Genomic DNA, 23161 nt, shown 5'->3' on the forward strand with positions numbered 1-23161 from the left:
CTCATGATGATTGGATGATTTGACATATGTAAAGTTCTTAGAACTGACTAGTATATAGCAAATGTTTAATAAACATCTAGTAATAATTGCCATTATTCCCTTAGCTTGGAGTCATTCCTTTTTAATCAGCTGGCTATCCAAAATTTTAAACTCTTCAAAGGTTATAGTACCTATGATCCCTTGATGTTGATTAAAATATCTACCATTACAATATATTTAAAATATCTATCATTACAATATATACATTGTAACTATAAAACTATACTTTAAAAGGTATATGTAAAATTGTAGGCTCAGCTTTAAATTCCACTGATGAATTAACTCAAATATCCACAGGAGACAGAAAACTGTTGGCTTAAAAGTCCTACAAACATAGTTTGAAACTCATTTTGTCATTTAGCAACATAATCTGGGGCAAGTTAAACTGAGGAGCCTCAATTATTCACCAGACAATGGCAACAGCTACTCCATAAAAATTTTGTTGCGCACTTCGCTGAAAATTATGTAAGATCCTTTGTACAAAGAAAGAAGACCAAGCCACTGAAGATACTCAGTATATAGGAACACCTTCATTTTACTGCAATTGCAGGAATCATTGTTCAAAGGAAAATTGTTTATCAGTTGCCAAATCAATCTTTCATCATCTATAATATGGTAAAATATAAGTCATAAAATTATTTATTTTATGCTATATATTTTTAAACATTTATTTTATATTATATATTTATATTATAATTTATGTACTTATAAAGATATTAGAACTATTTTCTAATAAATAATAAATGTCAAATTTTAATCATTACCTTTAGAAAAAAGGTATGGATTTTAAATATACTAGGTAAACTATGTGTTCATATTATTTTCCTGATCTTTTACAATATGAACTATGCATTTCTGGCTCAAAAGGTGTTCAGAACTCAATTTCAATCTTGTGTGCTTTCTTTCATACTATTCCTTATGACATATTTGCCTACCATTTATATATGCTTGCCTAGCAATATAACTTGTTGTGCACTTTGCTGATGACAAGTCACTGGGATGAGCATAGCAGACACATTTTTAAATATAACATCATAAACTCTTTTCCTTAAAGTGTTTACTGGATACAGCTTGACATGGAGAAAAATCTTAGTTTCTCCCTTCAGTTTTAATGAATCGTAAATCATTGGCAAAGACTTCAAAAAATAGAATGAAAAAAGATTCTAGTGATTATTCAAGAATTCTGTTACAAATATAAGTCCTTTTCTAGATTTCAAGGTAGAGGAGGTCAGAGAGTGAATCTTTATATGAATCTTTCTTAACACTTAGCCCTTGTGTGTTGACTTTATTTTTAAAGATAAGATCTGTGAGAGAGGTGTCAAGATACAATTATATGGAGTATTTCCTATGTCCATATCACACCTGTCAATAGTTTATCACTCTAGAACACTTTCCTGAAAACACAGTAAGTGATTACTTAGTTTACAAAGTTTTCTCACATTTTTTAGAAGTCCTGTTAGATGGTGATTTGCATTGCTGCTTTGTTTGTGCAAGGCAATGGATAATCCCCTATGCAAAGTACAATGGGAAATACATGATTAGTTCACAAAAAGAGGCAAAAGATTTTCTTCCCTGAAGAAGTAAAGCATAAGCATAAATATGACAGAAATGAGCTTCACAGTGCTATCACTAAGTATAGGATGAAAAAACTACTTTGAGCTAGTGAAAGGTTAGGCATTAGGAATAAGCCAGGAAGATAGGGAAAGGGTCTAACAATGAAATGAGAGTCACACAATAAAACTAAGAACATTAGTCACAGAATGTTTTTCACTGCTATTTCATCATAAAACAAGTATTCCAGAGTGGGGAAGCAAAACAGAATGACCTAATCTAACCTACACAGAAGGGGAAGCCAGAAGGGTGAAGAGGGTCGGAGAAGAAATTTGAGGAATATTCCTGGAGTTTGAGAACCAATGCCTTCAAAACCCCATTGTTCACTCAGGACATGGCCATAAAGAAAACCAATAAACATACAATACTTTAATACATAGTTAGCATATGAAATTGGATAACCACTTACTCTGGCAAATAAAAATCACTGGACAACATCAAGTCATTGGCAATCCATTCGGGGACCTCTCCCTTCGCATAGGAACTTTTTTTTTCTTTTTTATTATTTTTTTCTTTTATTATTCATATGTGCATACAAGGCTTGCTTCATTTCTCCCCCCTGCCCCCAACCCCTCCCTTACCACCCACTCAGCCCCCTCCCTCTCTCCCCCACCCCCTCAATACCCAGCAGAAACTATTTTGCCCTTATTTCTAATTTTGTTGTAGAGAGAGTATAAGCAATAATAGGAAGGAACAAGGGTTTTTGCTGGTTGAGATAAGGATAGCTATACAGGGCATTGACTCACATTGATTTCCTGTGCGTGTGTGTTACCTTCTAGGTTAATTCTTTTTGATCTCACCTTTTCTCTAGTTCCTGGTCCCCTTTTCCTATTGGCCTCAGTTGCTTTTAAGGTATCTGCTTTAGTTTCTTTGCGTTAAGGGCAACAAATGCTAGCTAATTTTTTAGGTGTTTTACCTATCCTCACCCCTTCCTTGTGTGCTCTCGCTTTTATCATGTGCTCATAGTCCAATCCCATTGTTGTGTTTGCCCTTGATCTAATGTCCGCATATGAGGGAGAACATACGATTTTTGGTCTTTTGGGCCAGGCTAACCTCACTCAGAATGATGTTCTACAATTCCATCCATTTACCAGCGAATGATAACATTTCGTTCTTCTTCATGGCTGCATAAAATTCCATTGTGTATAGATACCACATTTTCTTAATCCATTCGTCAGTGCTGGGGCATCTTGGCTGTTTCCATAACTTGGCTATTGTGAACAGTGCCGCAATAAACATGGGTGTGCAGGTGCCTCTGGAGTAACCTGTGTCACAGTCTTTTGGGTCTATCCCCAAGAGTGGTATTGCTGGATCAAATGGTAGATTGATGTCTAACTTTTTAAGTAGCCTCCAAATTTTTTTCCAGAGTGGTTGTACTAGTCTACATTCCCACCAACAGTGTAAGAGGGTTCCTTTTTCCCCGCATCCCCGCTATTCTAACAGGGGTGAGGTGGAATCTTAGTGTGGTTTTAATTTGCATTTCCTTTATTGCTAGAGATGGTGAGCATTTTTTCATGTGTTTTTTGGCCATTTGAATTTCTTCTTTTGAGAAAGTTCTGTTTAGTTCACTTGCCCATTTCTTTATTGGTTCATTAGTTTTGGGAGAATTTAATTTTTTAAGTTCCCTATATATTCTGGTTATCAGTCCTTTGTCTGATGTATAGTTGGCAAATATTTTCTACCACTCTGTGGGTGTTCTCTTCAGTTTAGAGACCATTTCTTTTGATGAACAGAAGCTTTTTAGCTTTATGAGGTCCCATTTATCTATGCTATTTCTTAGTTGCTGTGCTGCTGGGGTTTCATTGAGAAACCCTTCACTTAATAACCTTTTTTTATCCCTCTGCTCACCCTTTATTGTCAGTGAAGTTCATTCTTAGGCTTTGTGAATGTTTAATGAAAACAATTTTTATAATACCACTACTATTTACCTTTTAAACAGAATTAAGAACACCAAATTGTTACCAAGTTTGCTGTGGCTCTCACAATATAGTGATTTTGGACTTTTAAAATATATTTAATTTTTAATGATTTACTGATTTTTAGAGTAATAACTGAAAACTTAACATTCTCCTTGGAATGGAAAACTTGCTGGGAAGTTATTTCATTCTCTTTCTCTTTTTCAAAAGTGCATCTCATGCTAGCTGCTTTTCACAGAAGTAACACTTGGTTTTGGACTGGACATTCTGGCTATATTGAATTCTAATAAACTTCTGTTTTTTCTTCTCTTTATTTGTAGAACTGGAAAATGGATTTATTTGCTTTTCTTCCTTACAAATTCCTTCCAACCTGTCTTTCCAGCCATGGCAGCTGTTTGTCTTGTTTCCTTTTCAGACTTTGGCTTTTTATGAAGGCATTCAGTGTCCCGAAGAGACAATAATTCACCTCTGGACTTCTCATCACTGTCTATTTCAATATATTTCCTCTTCTGAGCTTCTCAGTGGCTGCATCCAGTTCTTTCCTCATTTGGGTCATACAAATTTTCTGGAAGTCTTCTTGAGTTAAAACTCGACTTGTGCTGACAGCTGCAGCTTTGTTTTTCTGTCCCTCCAGGGCCATGCTATTCAGTGTCTCTGTAGTTTCTTGCTGTTCTTCATCAGAAGAGTGGTGCACATCAACTCACTCACCATCAGCATCTTCTTCCTTACTGAGACTAGCACTTTTCCATTTATCATCATCATTTTCAGCATTCTCTTCTCTCTCAACTTCTAGAACCTCTGCTCCTGGAATGTAATCTTAAGCTTCTAATTCTCCATGTTCTTGTACTCTTGCCTCTACAGAGGGTTCAGTAGGTTTACCGCAGAATTTTTTTCTGTAATGTCTGTGGATTCAGTATCTGGAAGAGCTGCATCAGAGTTCTAGCAGGCATTATTACACTTATCTTTGTGTATTTTATACTGAGCTAGGTCTTGGAGAAGTTCTTCATTCATGTCTGGAGGACATTAAGTTGTTATCTCTTTTATAGCATTGATTCCTACTGTCATCACTTCCCAGAGCTCTTGCTAGTTACAAAATTGTTGGCCACAATCATGAGCAATGATTAAATGATCTCTGGGGATACTAGGTGATGAGAAGCTTGTGCAGCAAACAGAAGGATCTTTGTTACTTCTCTCTGGTGGGGCTGCAGAAACCTTTCCACAAAGGGATAAAAGTTGAAGAGGAAAAGCTCATGAATTCCTAACAATCTGGAAAACAGGCTCATCAGTATCATCTTCACTTCAAACCTCTCCTTAGAGTTCTCTAGCTACTGTGATAGTTTTTCTGCAAGATCTTGGCATCATGAATCAAGTGAAAAGCTAAAAAGTTAAAAACCTCTGACTTTTTCTTCTTCTTTTGTTTCCTGAGCACTTTCATTGCCTTTTCCAACTTTTTCTTATTTTGGGAGCTTTTCTTTCCTGTGGCATACTACACTATTAGGTCTCTTGCTGTGTGTCCTTCATCCTTGAATTCTGAGTCATGGTCCTGTTTCTCATCTTCATCTTACCCAAGGAAGAATATCAAAGCAGCAACTAATATCTTGGTGACCTTAGAGAAACATGCAGGTGTGATAACACTGACAGTTTTGCTTCATTCTAGATGTTCATTCTGTAGAGTTCAGTCATCACATCCAAAGACATTTTGGCTGCAGTTGCATTAATTTCTCTTAAGTGTGCATGAAACTCTGCAATATTATATTCACCTTATTGTTCTTGTGTTTTGCATTTATATTGTTGATGTCAGTCACAATATGTATATCAACACAGAAATTCAAAGAGCTCCAGCAAACTCGATGGAATGATAAGATTCTTATTTCTCAGCAAGATCAAAGTTTTGCAAAATGTCCTTTGAATATCTGGATCCAAGACAGTGTGATTGTAAGAGAGAAGGTCTTTCAGCTCCTAAGAAAGTTACTCAGTTGTTCTGAGTTACTCAGAACTGCGATGGTGATGTTTCTAGCACAGTGACCAATCTGTGCTAAAAACATCAACATCTCTGCCAGTTCTTTGCTGGGTTTATTTGGCTGTAACTTGAAAATTTCCACATTAGATCTGCAGTGATTATACTGCTGATGAAACTCCTCACTGTAGGCCAATGAGTACTGCTTGATCAGGTTCTGTAATTGTGGCAGGTTGTTGGGCAGCTTGTTGTTCCTGTTGTACATGTTGGCAACAGACTGGTTCCCCTATGAATCTGTTTAGGCAAGCTCAGAGGACAGCCCCCACTAGTCAGTCTCAGCTGTGGCTTAGTTTTGTCTTACTATGAATCTGCTAGATGGTGGATTGTTGACATCCCTGAATGCCCATAGTGACTAACTAACCCAAAGAAGGAAGATACTGGGGATTCCAAAGTACACTCATGAAGTCCCATAACCAGTAACAAGCAGAACACTCATTGAATCCACAAAGATAAAAGCAACTAACTAACTATGGGAAGAATGGTGCACAGGTCAGCACTGCCAATTCCTTGCCCTGAAAGCTGTGTCCTCCATCCTCCGTGTTAAGGCTCCCCAGTACACAAAGGGACTCTGAGCTCCAAGTTCAGCACACAATTGCTGACTTTGTTCCAATAGGCCTGCAGAGCCTACTCTACTTGGCTCCTGGAAGCCCATGTCACTGCACAAGCAGACACTGAGCCCTTCAGACACTAGAAGGCAAAAGCCTGCAGGTTTTGTTCTCCTGTGACTGCACTAGTGCTGTACTTGGCTCCTGGAAAAACATGACCCTGTACAACCAAGACCCATGGCTTCCACTGCTTTGTACATGTCGGTGGCACATGCTCCCTGGCTTTGTTTTTCTGTTCCTGAAATGGCTGCTATATGCAGTTCCTTGAAGAACATGCCCCTGCATAAGCATGTCCCAGAAACTCTGCTGTCCTGTGAGTGCTGGAAGGCACAAGCCTGCTGGCTTTGCTGCCTCATGGGTACCATCAACTTGCTACTCCAGCTCTGGGAACACACACAAGTGGACCTCAGACTCTATGCTTTGATACTCTGCCCATGCCATTAGTCTGCTTCTCCACAGAGTACAGAGGCCCTGTGCTCTCAACTGCATCTGCCTATAAGAGAGCTCCCACTCCTTCTTCAAAGAGTAGGAACATCAGCTCTCCCAATGAGGTGAGGAAGGCAGTAATCTGCTACTCTGCAGGCACTGCCATGAGGCCTGCTTCCCCAAGGTACACAAAAACCCAGAGCTCTCCACCATGCCCACTTGCAGGAGAGTTATCTCTCCCTTGTCAAAGAGCAGGAACACCAGCTCCCTTACAGAGGGGAAGAAAGCATACAGAGGGTAGTGTGCACCACAATGAGAACCCTGTCCTGGATCATGGTGTAAAGTTTTCACTGTGCCTATCTCTGAGGAAAACTGGCTGACTACCAGGAGAAGAAACCAAAAATCCCAACCACAAAGGCACAAGGGATTGAAACCTCAAACCAAAACCAGCTCTAGATGCATAAATCTCAACGGCGAATGAAACAAAACAACATCTCTCCCTCAAAAGCCAACTCCAATAATTAGGATATAAGCAACTGTTTAGAGGAAGAAATATCAAATACTGAATTCTTAAACATAATAGTAAGAATGATTCACAAGATCAAACAAGAGATACAAAAGCTAGTGTCTGATCTCAAAATGGATGTGAATAAACAATTAAATGAGCTCAAAGAGAATAGAAACAAATGGGTGAATGAAATTAAGAAGACTATGCAGCATTTGAAAGGGAAAATACATAAAGATATGGAAACCCTGAAAAATAATCAATCTGAAATAAATAGCTCACTATCCCAAATAAAAATCTCAATTGAAAACTTGGAAAACAGATGGAGCAAGTTGGAAACAGAATAATCAGGAACAGAAGATGAAATAGAGAAATTAGATCAAATAGCAAAAGACCATGAAGAAATGCTAAGAAAATATGAATAAATATGCAAGACATCTGGGACACCAGGAAAGACCAAACCTTCAAGCCATGGGTGTAGAAGAAGAAGACATACAAACTAGATGCATAGACAACCTAATCAATAGAATAATAGCTGAAAACTTCCCTAACCTCAAGAAAAAGAGAGTCATCCAAGTACAAGAAATTTACAGAACATCAAAATGTCAGAAACAAAAAAGAAACAAACCCAGATATATCATAATCAAAACACTCAACACACAAAATAAAGAATACTGAAAGCTGCAAAATAGAAAAGACAAGTCATATATAAAGGCAAAAATACATTAAAATAATAGCAGATTTCTTCACACAAATGCTAAATGCACTAACGTCATGGAAAGACATAATTGAGGCCCTGAAAGAAGACAACTGTCAGCCTGGACTAGTTTATCCAGCACATAATTGAAGGAGAAATTAAAATTTAACAGAACAAGGAAAAACCAAAGGAATTCATGACTATCAAGCCAGCATAGCAGAAGATACTTAATGGACTTTTACACAGAGAAGGAGAAACTAGAGTGAGACAGGAAGATCTAGGAAAGAATAAATGCTTTTTACCAACAGACCAGTAAACCAAGAATAAGTAAAAATAAACAACAGGGGAATAAAAAAGACTGGATACAGCAAGCACCTCTCAATATTAACACTGAATGTAAATGGCCTCAATGTTCCAATCAAAAGACATAGACTAGCAAACTGAGCTAAAAAACAAGACCCAACAATATGTTGCTTACAAAAGACTCATCTCACTGAAAAAACTAAATACTGGCTTAGAGTCAAAGGGTGGAAAAGGTTTTCCAAGGAAATGGATCCCATAACCAGACTAGAGTAGTTATACTCATTTCCTTACAAAGTAGACTTCATACTAAAATCAATCAGAAAAGACAATGAAGGTCACTTGATATTAATAGAAGGAACAATTCATCAAGGGGAAATATCAATTCTTAACATACATGCACCAAACACGGGGGCAGCTGTATACATTAAAAAAATACTTTAATGGACCTAAAAGCACAGTTAGACCGTAATACAGTAATAGTGGCACACATGAATACTCCACTATCAACAATTGATAGGTCATCTGGGCAAAAGATCAACAAAGAAATTTGAAAGCTATTTCACCTCTTAGACCAAATGGAAATAACAGATATCTACAATGTATTTTACCTAACAACCAGGCAATACACATTCTGTTCTTCATCTCATGGAACTTTCTCCAAAATAGATCACATTTTAGGACATAAATCAATTCTCAACAAATTCATGAAAATTGAAATAATATCCTGATCCTGCATTATATCAGATCACAACAGAATAAAACAACACTGATACAACAAAAGAAACCACAGAAAATATTCAAACACATGGAGAGTGAACAATACACTGCTAAAAGACTAGTCAGTGACCAAAGAAATAAGGGAAGAAATGAAAGTTTATAGAATCCAATGAAAATGAAAATACCATGCTAAGAGGAAAGTTTATAGCTATAATTGCCTACATTAAAAAATCTGAACCATCTCAAATAAACAACCTAATGATACACCTTAAGCTCCTAGAAAAACAAGAGCAAACCAAACCTAAAGCCAGCAGACAAAGAGATAACATACAAATCAAGGCTGAAATCAATGAGATAGAGACCAAAAAACTATGCAAAGAATCAATGAAACAAAAAGTCAGTTCTTTGAAAAGATTAACAAGATTGACAAACCCTTAGACAATATGACAAAACAGAGGAGGGAAAACACCCAAATTAATAAAATCAGAGATGAAAAAGGAAGCATAACCACAAATACTAATGAAATACAGAGAATCATTAAAGAGTACTTTAAGACTTATATTCAAGTAAACTTGAAAATGTAAATGGAATGCATAAATTCCTAGATGAATATAACCAACCAAAATTGAACCAAGAAGAAATTAGCCACCTAATTAGACCTATTACAAGAAATGACATTAAAGGAGAAATAAAGAACCTCTCTACAAAGAAGAGTCCAGGACCTATTGATTCACAGTTGAATTTTACCAAACTTTTAATGAAGAACTAATACTAATACTCCTCATATTTTTCCTGGAAATAGGAAGGGAAGGGTCACTACTAGTCTTATTCTATGAAGCCAGCATTACATTCATTCTAAAACCCAACAAAGATGCAATCAAAAGAAAATTATAGACCAATATCTTTAATGTCTATAGACACAAAGATTTTCAACAAATTACTGGCAAACAGAGTTCAACAACATATCAAAAAGATGATACACCATGACCAAGTCAGTTTCATTACAAGGATGTAACGATGGTTAAACATATGTAAATGTAGAAATACAATGCAGCATATAAACAGAGGCAAGGAGAAAAACCACATGATCCTCTCAATAGATGTAGAAAGAGCCTTTGACAAAATTCAACACCTTTTCATGATAAAAGCTCTGAAGATACTATAAATAGAAAGAATATACCTCAACATAATAAATGTCATATATGACAAATCTATGACCAACATTATACTAAATGGAGAACAACTGAAACCATTCCCACTAAAGTCAGGAAGGAGACAAGGATGCCCATTATCCCCAACCTATTCAATATAGTTTTGGAATTCTTAGGCAGAGCAATAAGACAAAATCAACATATAAAAGGGTTTGAAATTGGGAAGAAAGAAGTCAAACTACCCAGTTTTCAGATGACATAATCCTATATCTAAAAGACCTAAAAACCCTATCAAAAAAACTATTAGAGCTGTGTGCTGGTGGCTGACACTTATAATACTTGCTACTTAGGAGGCAGAGATCAGAAGGGTCATGGTTGAAGACAACTCAGGCAAATAAGTTTACAAGATCCTATTTCAAAAATACCTAATACAAATAGGGCTGGTGGAGTGGCTTGAGGTGGAGTGGTTTGAGGTGTATGCCCTGAGTTCAAACCCTGGTACTGAAAAGAAAACTAAGAAATTCTAAACCCTTTCAGCAAAGTAGCAGTATACAAATTAACATGCAGCAATCAGTAGACTTCCTATACCAACAAGGAACAGACTGAGAAAGAACATAGGGAAACAAGCCACTTACAAGAGCCTCAAAATCAATAAAGAACCTTGGAATCAATTTAATGAAGGAAATCGAAGCCCTTTAAAATGAAAACAATAAACTACTGAAGAGAGAAATTGAAGAAGAGATCAGAAGATGGTAAGACCTCCCATGCTGGTGGATTGGTAGAGTCAACATTGTGAAAATGGCCATATGACCAAAATATGCTCAATACATGTAAATTGCATGTACATGTTCAATGCAATATCTATCAAAATTCCAATGACATTCTGCACAGAAACAGAATAATCAATCTTGAAATATTCAGAAACAAAAAGAGACCTGGCCTAGCCTAAGGAATTCTGAGCAAAAAGTCCAATGCTGGAGGCATCTTAATACTTGACTTCAAACTATACTACAGACCCATTAACAATAAAAACAGCATGGTATTGGCACAAAAACAGACAGAAACACCAATGGATCAGAATTAGAAGACCAAGACATAAACCCATATATCTATAGGCAACTGATCTTCAACAATCGAGCCCAAGAAGAAAAGACAGCCTCTTCAACAAATGTTTCTTGGAAAACTTGATACTCATATGTAGAAGATCCCTGTCATTCACTCTCTATCAAAATCAACTCAAAGTGGATCAAAGACCTTAATATAAGGCCTAGCACTTTGAAACAACTCCAGGAAGGAGTAGGAAATACATTGGAAGAGGCATAGAAAATATCTTCCTAAGGAGAACTCAAAAGTCTCAGCATCTAAAAGAAGGAAGGAACAATGGGACTACATCAAACTACAAAGCTTCTGCACAGCAAAAGAAACAGTAACTAGATTCAGGAGACAGCTCACAGAATGCATGAAAATCTTTCTAACTACTCATCTGATAAGGGACTTATATTCAGAATCTGTAGGGAACTCAAAAACTCAATCTCCAAAGAATCAAATCCCAATGAGGAAGTGGGCATATGCATTGAACAAGGAATTATCTAAGGAAGAGGTACAAATGGCCATTAAATACATGAAGAAGTGTTCAACCTCCTTGCTATAAAAGAGATGCAAATCAAAACAACACTTAGATTTCATCTCACCCCAGCTACAGTGACGATTTTCAAGAGCAATAACAAAAACAAATGCTGGCAAGGATGCAGCAAAATAGGAACCCTTATACACTGTTGGTGGGAATGAAATTAGTACAGCTACTGTAGAAAGCAGTATGGAGATTCTTCAAAACACCAGAGATAGAACTGCCATGTGATCCAGTGATACCACTCCTGGGCATCTATTCAAAGGAATGTAAGACAGAATACAGTAGAGACACCTGTATACCAATGTTCATTACTGCACTACTTACAATGGCCAAGCTTTAGAAACAATCCAGGTGCCCTATAACTGAATGGATCAACAAATTATGATATACACAGAATTGACTTTTACTCAGTCATAAGGAATGTGGTTTGAAGGCAAACGGATGCAATTGGAGGACTTTATGTTAAGTGAAGTAAGCCAGGCTCAGAAAGACAAAGGCCACATTTTCCCACTTATGTGGAGAGTACATCCAAAAGAAACATATATGCAAAAACAAGCATGATCATATTCAAACTCACTCACAGATAGAACATGTTTGTAATAGTGGAATTACTCTATGGAATTCAAGGAAGGAGGGAAAGGAAAAGAAGATGATACAACATCAGTGATATAATAAAGTATAACATCTGTGAATGTAGAGGATATGAGGTAGTAATTGAAAGCTGTTGAAAATGGGGGGTGGGAGGTAAAGGGATAAGTGAGAGTAAGATTAAATGTAGTAAATAGTAATAGTAAACTATACCCACAGTGAGCATACATTGAGAAACCCTCTTGAAATCAACTTAAATATTAATAACTATAGACAGGACTGCAGTATAATTACTCTGTGTGTGTGTGTGTGTGTGCGTGTGCGTGTGTGTGTGTGTGTGTGTAATATCAGTGGTACGGGGAAAGTAAATGAAGGAGATTAAGGTGAGAGTGTTTGATTGATGAACTTCATATATCTATATGAAGTAGAACAAAGAAGCCTCTTACAATTGCTTTAAGTGGGGCAAGGAGAGGGTAGAGTGGGAGAGACCATGGGAGCATTGTATCTAATATAAAATATAAATCTAATTGTAATGGTCACTATAAATCCCCCCTACATAACGAATATATATCCTAATTTTTAAAACATATAAAAATGGGGAAATGTTGTAGTTAGATCTGAGTGTACATATTTTCCAAGTAAAAGTCTTGAATATGCAAAAAATAGAGGATAGAAATCAAAAATCTATCAGAGAATATTTAGCTTGATTCTGTCACAAGATGCATTTGGATGAATTGTGGGAGATTATTGTGGGAAATGTAATAGTGACAGATAAAAGAACATGGAAAGAAATTTGAAATTAATCAGGAAGATAGTTAAGTAATTTATATCAAGACGAAACTGTGAACCAAGATATAGCAAGGATTAAAAGAAGAAGAAAATTTTAAGAGAAACTAAAGAAGTAAATGTGGCAGGCTTTGTTATATCAGGGTATACGTGAAATCAAATGTGAGTCAAGGATTTTATTCAGAGTAACCAGAAGAAACCTTATTTAGTTCTTCCCTCATCAACTTTCTAATAGCACCTGTTAAAAAAAGGATGTATGAAAGAATGTGTGAATACCCAGATCCCATTTTCTTCAATGTATCACCACTTCAATAAATCCAAAGTCCACAAAATATTGTTTCCTCCTTTTCTGTGGCCTAAATGTTAAAAACTGAATTTTCAAGATAAGTGAACAAAACAATTCTCATAAAAAAACTTTAAGTTATATTGAGGTGATAACAAGCTGTTTCAATTAAAATGCATACATTTTAGAATCAAATTTTATTTAACCAATTCATAAAGTTATATATATTTTTTTCCTATGGCATGATATATGACATATATTTCTACATTTCTTCCTTATTGATGATACTAAAAATCACATTTAGTTAACACAATGACATTTGAGTCCATCACCCAATAATTAATTCTCATTATTATATAAAGAACATATTTATAAATGTAGCCCAGGACAAATATTTCTAACAATCTTTCCTTTAATTTGATGTTTTCCCATTTCAAGATTAGCAAAATTGTCTGAGTAATGACAAAAAATGCACATTTTTATATCAACTCCCTTTTTGTTCTTAATGGTGAATTTTTTCATCATAGTTAGAATGATCAATTTCTGAACAGATTTTGTGGTGTTTTATCATGCTAGCATCTCAAATTACATTCTTAAGTTAGAAATAAGACTAGGTTAGTTCTTATTGCCTGGAGATACTTGTAACATCTCCATTTGTCATGTGTTGGCTATTCCCACAGGCTATACCAGGGCTATAGAGAAGAACCATGTTCCTCATAATTACCTAAGCATGTCTCTTCTTTTTGACTTGCAAGAAATGATTTTAGTTTTTATTTTTCATTTATTCATATGTGCATTCATTGTTTAGGCCATTCTCCCCCTCTCCCCACTCTCCACCCTCTCCCTATCCACCCAATGCCTCTTGCTTCTAGGCAGAACCTGTTCTGCCTTCTTCTCCAATTTTGTTGAAGAGAAGACATAAGCAATAAGAAGAAAGACAGCATTTTTGCTAGTTTGATGTAAGGATAGCTAGTATTGCTTCCATGCACATGTGTACTACAACCCGAATTGATTCATCTCTACTTGCCGGTCACCTTCCTGTATTAACCTCTGTCATTTTAAGGTTACTATTTTAGCTCCTCTACAGTGGACACATCAAATACTTTCAAGTTTTGGGTTTCCAACCTTTCCCTATTCCTCCTGTATGTGTTCTCCCCTTAGCATGTGATCCATGTCTAATTATATTACTGCATTTATTTTAGATCTAAAGTCCACATATGAGGGAGAACATACAATTTTTGGCTTTCTGAATCTGGCTAAATTTGCTGAAGATGATTTTCTCCAGTTCAATACATTTACTTGCAAATGATAAGATTTCATTCTTCTTCATGGCTGAGTAAAACTCCATTGTGTATAAATAACACATTCATCAATAATGGGACATCTTGGCTATTTCCATAACTTGGCTATTTGAATAGTTTTGCAATAAGCATGGGTGTGCAGGTGCCTCTGGAGTAACCTGTGTCACATTCCTTTGGGTATATCCCTAGAAGTGGGAATGCAGGATCACATGGCAGAAATATGTTTAGCTTTTTAAGAAACCTACATATTGTTTCCCAGAATGGTTGTACTAGCTTGCATTGCTACCAGCAGTGTATGAGGGTTTCTTTTTACCCACATCCTCACCAACATTTTTTGTTGGTGGTGTTTTTGTGATAGCTATTCTAACAGGGGTGAGGTAGAATCTTAATGTGGTCTTGATTTGCATTTCCTTATGGCCAGAGATGGTGAGCAGTTTTTCATGTGTTCTTTGGCCACTTGAATTTCTTCTTTTGAAAAAGTTCTGTTTAGTTCAGTTGCCCATTTCTTTATTGGTTTATCAATTTTGTGGGAGTTTAGTTTTTTGAGCTCCCTATATATTCTGGTTATCATATTTTCTCCACTCTGTAGGTGGTCTCTTCAATTTAGAGACCATTTCTTTTGTTGTGCAGAGACCTTTTAATTTTATGTAGTCTCATTTGCCCATCTTTCTCTTAGTTGCTGAGCAGCTTTTGGGGTTCTATTGAGGAAGTCATTGGCTATACCTATTTCTTCCAGAGTATTCCCTGATCTTTTCTGTATTAACTTCAGAGTTTTGGGTCTAATATTAAGGACCTTGATCCATTTTGAATTGATAATAGTACAGGGTGATAAATATGGATCTAGTTTTAGTTTTCTTTTGGCAGATAACCTCTTTTCCCAGCAAGATTTGTTGAAGAGGATGTCTATTTTCCACCATATGTTTTTGGCATCTTTGTCAAAAATAAGGTGGGCATAGCTGTATGGATTCATATCCAGGTCCTTTATTCTGTTCCATTTTTCTTCATATCAATTTTTGTACAAGTACCATGCTGTTTTTATTGTTTTCATGGCCTAATAAATCTTCTTCCAGCCTTTTACCCTAAGCCAGTGCTTGTTTCTGTCAATGAGATGGGTGTCCTGTAAACAACAGATTGTTGGATCTTCCTTTTTAATCCAGTTTGCCAAATGGTGTCTTTTGGTGGGAGAGTTGAGTCTCTTGACATTCATTTTCAATATTGATAGGTATGTGGTGATTCCTGCCATTTAGGTTTTTTTGTTGTTGTTATTTAAGGGTTTGATTGTGTGCAGCTGAATCAATGTTACTCTGATTCATTGTTTTTTCTTCTCTTGTGGATTGACAATGCCTGTATTTTCATGTTTGCTTTGATCTTCTGTGTGCAGAATTCCTTGGAGAATCTTTTGTAGTGGTGGCTTGGTGATCATATATTATTTTAGTTCCTGCTATCATAGAAAACTCTTATTGCTCCATCTGTTTTGAATGATAGTTTTGCTAGGTAGAGTATTCTAGGATTGAAGCTATTTTCATTCAGTGCCTGGAATGCCTCACTCCATGCCCTTCTTGCTTTTAAGGTTTCCATTGAAAAATCTGATGCGATTTTGATTGGTTTTCCTTCGTATGCTATTAGTTTTTCTCTCTTACAGCCTTCAATATTCTTTCTCTATTCTCTGTGATTGTTGTTTTAATGATAATATGTCATGGGGATGTTCTATTTTGGTCATGTCTGTTTGGTGTCCTGGAGGCTTCCTGTACCTCAATGGGCATAACTTTCTCTACATTTGGGAAATTTTCTGTTATTATTTTATTGAATATATTATGAATCCCTTTTGCTTGGATATTTTCTTCTTCAATGCCCATGAGTCTCAGATTTGGTCTTTTGATGGAGTCAATGAGTTCCTGCATATTCCTTTCTCAGGTCTTGAGTTGTTTGAATAACAGTTCTTCAGCTTTTCCTTTAATTTCCATTTTATCTTCAAGTTCTAAGATTCTGTCTTCTGCTTGTTCTAGTCTGCTGAAGTGGCCTTCCACTGTGTTTTGTGTTTCTGTTTCATTCTTTTTCCTGAGGTTTTCAATGTCATTGGTCACTTCCTTCTTTAATATTGTCTATTTTCATCTTCAATTCATTTATCTCTCTATTTATAGTGTTCTCCATTTCCCTTTAGTGTTTATTTAGGGCTCCTATGAGTTCATTTATTTGTTTCTGTATCTTCTTATATTCTTTATTTTTGGTGTCATGAAATTTCTTGAGTGCCTCTTTTACATTTTTGTTAACCATGTTTAGTATCGTCTTTATGAAATTCTCAGTGATTACTTGCAGAATTTCTTCTTTGAGGCTGTTTTTGTGGACACTGTTGGCTCCTTGGTGTCATTTATCTTTGTTTTGTTGGAGTCTGGAACTTGGTATCCATTTTCTTCATTTCCCTCTGAATCCTATATTAAATTATTTTTTGAGGGAGAGTGGTTTCCATCCCTTTTTCTTCCTCCCATTGCTCCCTTTGGTACTGTGCAACTATGTTCTTAGTAGGCTAGTTGGTGGTTTCAGTGACCTGTTTTCTTTACCTTGATTTAATTTTTGTTTTGTGACTGTCTTGGGTTTTTAGTTGAGGTAGTGTGCTATTTCTGTCCCTGGCATGGGTGTAATTTAGTATTAAATAATTCACAGGTTTAATTCCTGACCAGTAGTTTATGTGTTATATAGAAGGCCCCTTGGTGGTATTATCTATAAGCAGTGGGAGTTGTGGGGTTAATATTTGTAATGCTAGCTATAGAAAATTGTGGAGTTGGATAGGGTGGCATTAAAGAGGGAGATGGGAATGGGGGGGTGAGTGGGGAAAGCAGTGTTGGGGCTCCTGCTTCTGAAGTCCTTGTGTGTGATTGGGTATATTTCTGTTGTTGTAGAAGAGGATGTTTGTGTTAGGGATTACAGGGATTTGGGGTTGTGTAAAGTTGGTATAGCAAGGTGGTCAGTGGGTGATGAGTGTGAAGGAGGGAGAGGTAATCTGATGACAGGTTGAGGGAGAATGGGAGGGGAAGGTGAAGGCTGGGAGAAGAGAGTGAGTGAGAAGGGGCAGAATGAGTTGTTGGAGAGGGGAGCTATGGGTTTTGGCACAGGAGATGCACAGAGAGTGAGGGGGTAAGAGTAGGGATGAGAGGATGATGATGGTAAAGTTGATAGTATAAAAGAGAGAAAAAGATAATAGGAATAAAAATAAAAATAGAAAACCCATGATAACAAAACTTACAACAGAAAAACAAACCAAAGAAATCAATGGGGAGAAATTAACAAACAAACAAACATGCAAACAAAAAACTCCTCCAGGTTTGGGAACAATAGAATTGCAGTATTAGTTTAATTTCTGGAATTACTCCTCCAGCATTCAGTCCTGGTGTTGGTGTATGAGCAGAACCTCTGTCATGGCCTCACCAAATGATTGGCTTGTAAGTGGTATTTTTTCTTCTTTCAGCTGCAGCTCCTTGGTCAGCTCCTCCTCCGGTGAGGTGTGAAGGTTTAAGTTTGCATGCTGTCCTCTGGGTCAGGGAATCAGTGCTGTAGTCCATTAGTTGTCCTGCTTTTCATGTGGCTTTTTGCTGTGATTGTTTTCTGGGATTTTCACACTGGGGGTTTATTTCTATGCTCTTCCCAGGCAGTTTGACTTTGGGTACTCTGAGCATTTATTTTAATGCCTAGAGAACTTGCAAGGATTTCACAAACTTGAAGATATCTTTGCATCTTGAAGTGATGAGAAATATTTGTGGTCTTAGGATCTGTCTCAGAGTAAGAAGCACCATTTTAAAATAGAAGAAGCCCCAGAAATCTCATAATCTATACCAAATTCTAATCTGGCTAATATGTTTGGAAGGAATATTAGATTTTACAATTGGGCCAATCTAACAACTTGTTTTTGTGAGCAATTGTCTGCAAGCATATGCTTCCTCCCCACTCCATTATTATTATTGTACAGTAATTATACAATATCAAGGGGTTTCATTAGGATTTTTATATGTATGCATATAATATACTTTGATCATATTCACTCCCCTCTCCCTACAACTACCATTTTAATTGTTCTTGCAATTTTTAAACTAGGATTCAGCCTGACCTTTACATACATGCATACAATTCATGCTATATAATGTTTCAAATGGTAACCCACATGTAGAGAGAGATGTAAAAATAATTATGCATTCCTTTATGAATCCATTTTATTTGAAGGGTATTTATAAATTTTGGATTATAATAAACCATGTTGAACTACTTCCATTCATCGTCTGTTTCTCACTACTTTGACTCCTCATTATTTTCTTTGTGTCTATCAAATATTGATGATTTTAAGTGGCTATTTGGAAGTGGTAATGAATGGGGTTCATGTGAATAGATTTACTAGCCTGAGTTGAGAAAATTTGTACATTTTGCCATCATCAGATCTTTCCTGGCATTTCAAAGCAGCTAAGTTACTTGTTGATATATTCCTCAATTCAAAATATATAGGTTTAATGACTTATATTGTAACTAAAAAATGTAGAACATATTACATTTTCACAAAAAAGATAGTACTTGCCCTTCATATGAACCAGAAGATGTCTTAAATTATCTTATTATGAGGCTTCTAGAATTATTTTAATTTTTAAAAACCATTATTTAATAAGAATCTATGGTGACCCCATATTATTAATGTATGTTAATTAAAAAATAAAATAAAAAATTAAAGAGGAATCTATGGTGAAATGCATATGCTAATTAAGGAATTGATTCCTGAGCACCTTATTTCATGAATAGAGAGTCTGAAATTTTAACCAATGGGAATCTCCTAATATAATGCTCAAGTTACTTTCTGGAAGCAGGTTGTTTTGAATTTTTCATTTCAATTTCTAAGGGAGGCCTGAAATTAAAATACCACCATAAAATTAGATTGTTATGCTAATCTTATAGGATAAATCAGCATAATATTATCTCCATTGATTAAGACAAAATTTAAAGATTTCCTTAATATGAAGATTCTATATTATATAGTCCATTTTGACAACTTCTCTTTTGTCACATACATAAGAAAGTGTCTCTCATAAAAGGATTAATAACCTTCTCCTTTCCCCTTTTCTATCTCTCATATGTCATCTGTTACTGGGTATAACACACACAGATACACACATATACACACAAACACACACATATACACCCACAGACAAAGAGATTGAGACAGAGAGGGAAAATGTAAAGGTATCAACTAAGATCCTGTATGTCTCAGGGTAGTACTGCAACCTATGAACATTTTTCTATCAATCAAAATATTATTCATCAGAAACTATATGAAAGTAGTAAATAAATGTTTACAAATTGAAAATTATTTTTGTGAGTTCTCTTGTTGGTATCCTCAATTTTATAATTGAAATGAAAACAGAAACAATAAATAGAAGTATTATTGCCATTAAAATAGGATAAAATATTAACTATGCAGTATATGTAATTTGAAAAATATTAATGATATTTCACAATCAGTTGTCTTTTGTAAATTTGAAAACAATTCATTAACTTGGACTTTAGTGAGAAAAATAAGCAGGCCAGGTATAGTGGCTCATGTCTGTAATCTTAACTGCTCAAGTGGATCATGATTTCAGACCATCACAGACAAAATGTTGGGGAAATTCCATTTAAACTAATAAGGTGGACTTGGTGAACAGTGCCTGTTATCCAAGTTGCATGGGAAGTGTGAATAGGAGAATCACTGCCTAGACCTGTACAAACAGGAAAGCAAGAAGTTATCTAAAAAATAAGCAAAAAGGCTAGGAACATGGCTCAAGGAGTAGAACACTTGCCTAGGTAGCCCTGCTCTCAAACCCTGTACCAATAAATAAATAAATAAAGTAAGTAAGTAAGCTATAAATTTGTACATTCATGGGTAATTCTCTATAGTTTTATGTTTACTAATTTCCAGTGATAATGCTTATAACATCATAAAGAGGTAGACTTTTCACTACTGCAAATCAAACGGATGCCATTATTCATGATAAATACATTACTGTATATGTCATTCTGAAATCCTATAGTAAATTCTTATCTTATAAGTAACAAGTAATGTTCTATATTTCAAAAACTTTTAAATACTGCCTATGTAACTCTCCAAGGGAACATTTTTGCCAGATATATGAGTTCTTGAATTTCTAATGGCATGAGTTTATGTATGGATATCTATGACTTGGGATCTATAAATAAAATTAACTTTAAAGAAGCATATCAATAGATTCTTTACTGAAAATTTAAAATTTTTGCATGTAGATTTATGAGGCAAAAAGGTTGCAATTGTTGGAAACTGTAATTTTGTATTTATAAATTATTCATATTTGCTCTCTACATTGATCAAATTTACCAAGTAATGACCACTTCAGTTAATATATGCTTCAAAGCCAGAAACACTATGAGAATTCTGGCCAGGAAATAAAACCCTGGATGTCACATCACAAAATTACTGTGCTTATGAACAATAAAGACTGGCTAATGTCACAGCAAAAATGAGGATTAATATGTATTTAATGATTTCCTCAATTTCAGTATTCACAAGTACACATCTGCTTAATTGTTGGGATTAAAGAAAATGCCATTCTTACTTATTCACTTCAATTCTTATTGCATAGAACTCCCAAAATATCATCAAATCCAGTAATATAGTCAAAACAAGAATTAGAGGACCCTGAGTATGAGTAAAATAAGCATGTAATATAATCAAAATGTTCTATCAAACTATGTCACCTGAAGGAAGTACTCTGTTTCTTGGATCTTTTGTACTTGTGAACCATGATAGATTTAGGGCATATTTATAGTCTTTGTTCCATTTTCTACCTGGCTAAGTCAGCTTACTTGTAGGGCTTTGAGGGTACTATCATATGTATACTTCCTCCTTCCACAAATTGTGTTCTTTGCCTTGTCCACTCTTTAAAAACTCTTCCATCTAGTTTGACCCCACTTTGTCTTCAGTGACATTCATGGAAATGTATTCATTCATAACTTCTTAATTTCACATACACCTTAATCATATAATTAATAACACATTATAAATATTCTTTGATTTGTTGCTCCTATTTAAAGCTTTTTAAAAGAAGAGAAAATTTCATTTTTTATCTTCCATCTGTGAGTATAATAAACAGTAACTGAATGGATTAATTACATTCAATATAATATAGTGCCTTGTTTCTTGATTTATTTAATATGTCTATATAAATGCAATTTATATATAAAATATTGAGTCACTCTCAATATTTTAGTGCATGTGCATTTAATACTGTTCTTTATTTGTTGAGGATTTTTGTGTCAATGTTCATTAAGAAGATTGGCCTATAGTTCTCCTTTTTGGAGGTGTCTTTGCCTGGTTTTGGGATAAGTGTAATACTGGCTTCATAAAATGTGTTCGGCAGTTTTCCTTCCCTTTCTATTTCATGGAACAGTTTAAGGAGGGTTGGTATCAGTTCTTCTTTAAAGGTCTGATAGAATTCAGCAGAGAATCCATCAGGTCCTGGACTTTTCTTTCTGGGGAGACTCTTAATTGCGGCTTCAATTTCATTTTGTGTTAAAGATCTATTCGGGTGATTATTTTCCTCTTGGTTCAGTTTTGGATGATCATATGTATCTAGAAATCTGTCCATTTCTTTTAGATTTTCAAATTTATTTGAAATAAGCATAGGCTAAGGATGAAAGGCTGAGAGAAGATTTACCAAGCCAATACCCCCCTAAAACAGGCAGGAGTAGCAATACTTATCTCTGACAAAGTAGACTTCAAACCTACATTGATCAAACGAGATAAAGAAGGACATTCCATACTAATAAAAGGGGAAATAGACCAAAAGGAAATAATAATTATCAACCTGTACGCACCCAATGTCAACGCAAACAATTTCATCAAACATACCCCGAAAGACCTAAAAGCATATATAAATGCCAACACAGTGGTTGTGGGAGACTTTAACACCCCATTATCATCAATAGATAGGTCATCCAAACAAAAAATCAATAAAGAATTCCAAGATCTAAAATATGTAATAGATCAAATGGACCTAGTTGATGTCTACAGAACATTTCATCCAACTTCTACACAATATACATTCTTCTCAGCAGCCCATGGAACCTTCTCCAAAATAGATCATATCCAAGGGAACAAAGCAAGTCTCAGCAAATATAAGAAAATAGAAATCATACCGTGCATACTATCTGATCACAATGAGGTAAAAGTAGAACTCAACAACAAAAGTAAAGACAAAAAACATGCAAACGGCTGGAAACTAAATAACTCATTACTTAATGAAGAATGGATCATCGATGCAATAAAAGAGGAAATTAAAAAGTTCCTGGAAGTCAATGAAAATGAAAACACAACCTACCAGAACCTATGGGACACAGCTAAGGCAGTCCTGAGAGGAAAGTTTATAGCCATGAGTGCTTATATTAAAAAGACTGAAAGATCCCAAATCAATGACCTGATGATACATCTCAAACTCCTAGAAAAACAAGAACAATCAAATCCCAAAACAAATAGAAGGAGAGAAATAATAAAAATAAGAGCTGAAATCAATGAAATAGGAACCAAAAAAACCATACAAAGAA

General features: G+C 35.5%; 1 pseudogene; it reads right to left on the reverse strand.

Moving 5' to 3' along the window:
• Positions 1 to 3746: 3746 nt before the first annotated feature.
• Positions 3747 to 5788, reverse strand: LOC109680943 (protein SDA1 homolog pseudogene; annotated as a pseudogene).
• Between the last annotated feature and the right edge of the window lie 17373 nt (positions 5789 to 23161).

Source organism: Castor canadensis, chromosome 4 (assembly GCF_047511655.1).
Source record: "Castor canadensis chromosome 4, mCasCan1.hap1v2, whole genome shotgun sequence".
NCBI lineage: Eukaryota > Metazoa > Chordata > Mammalia > Rodentia > Castoridae > Castor > Castor canadensis.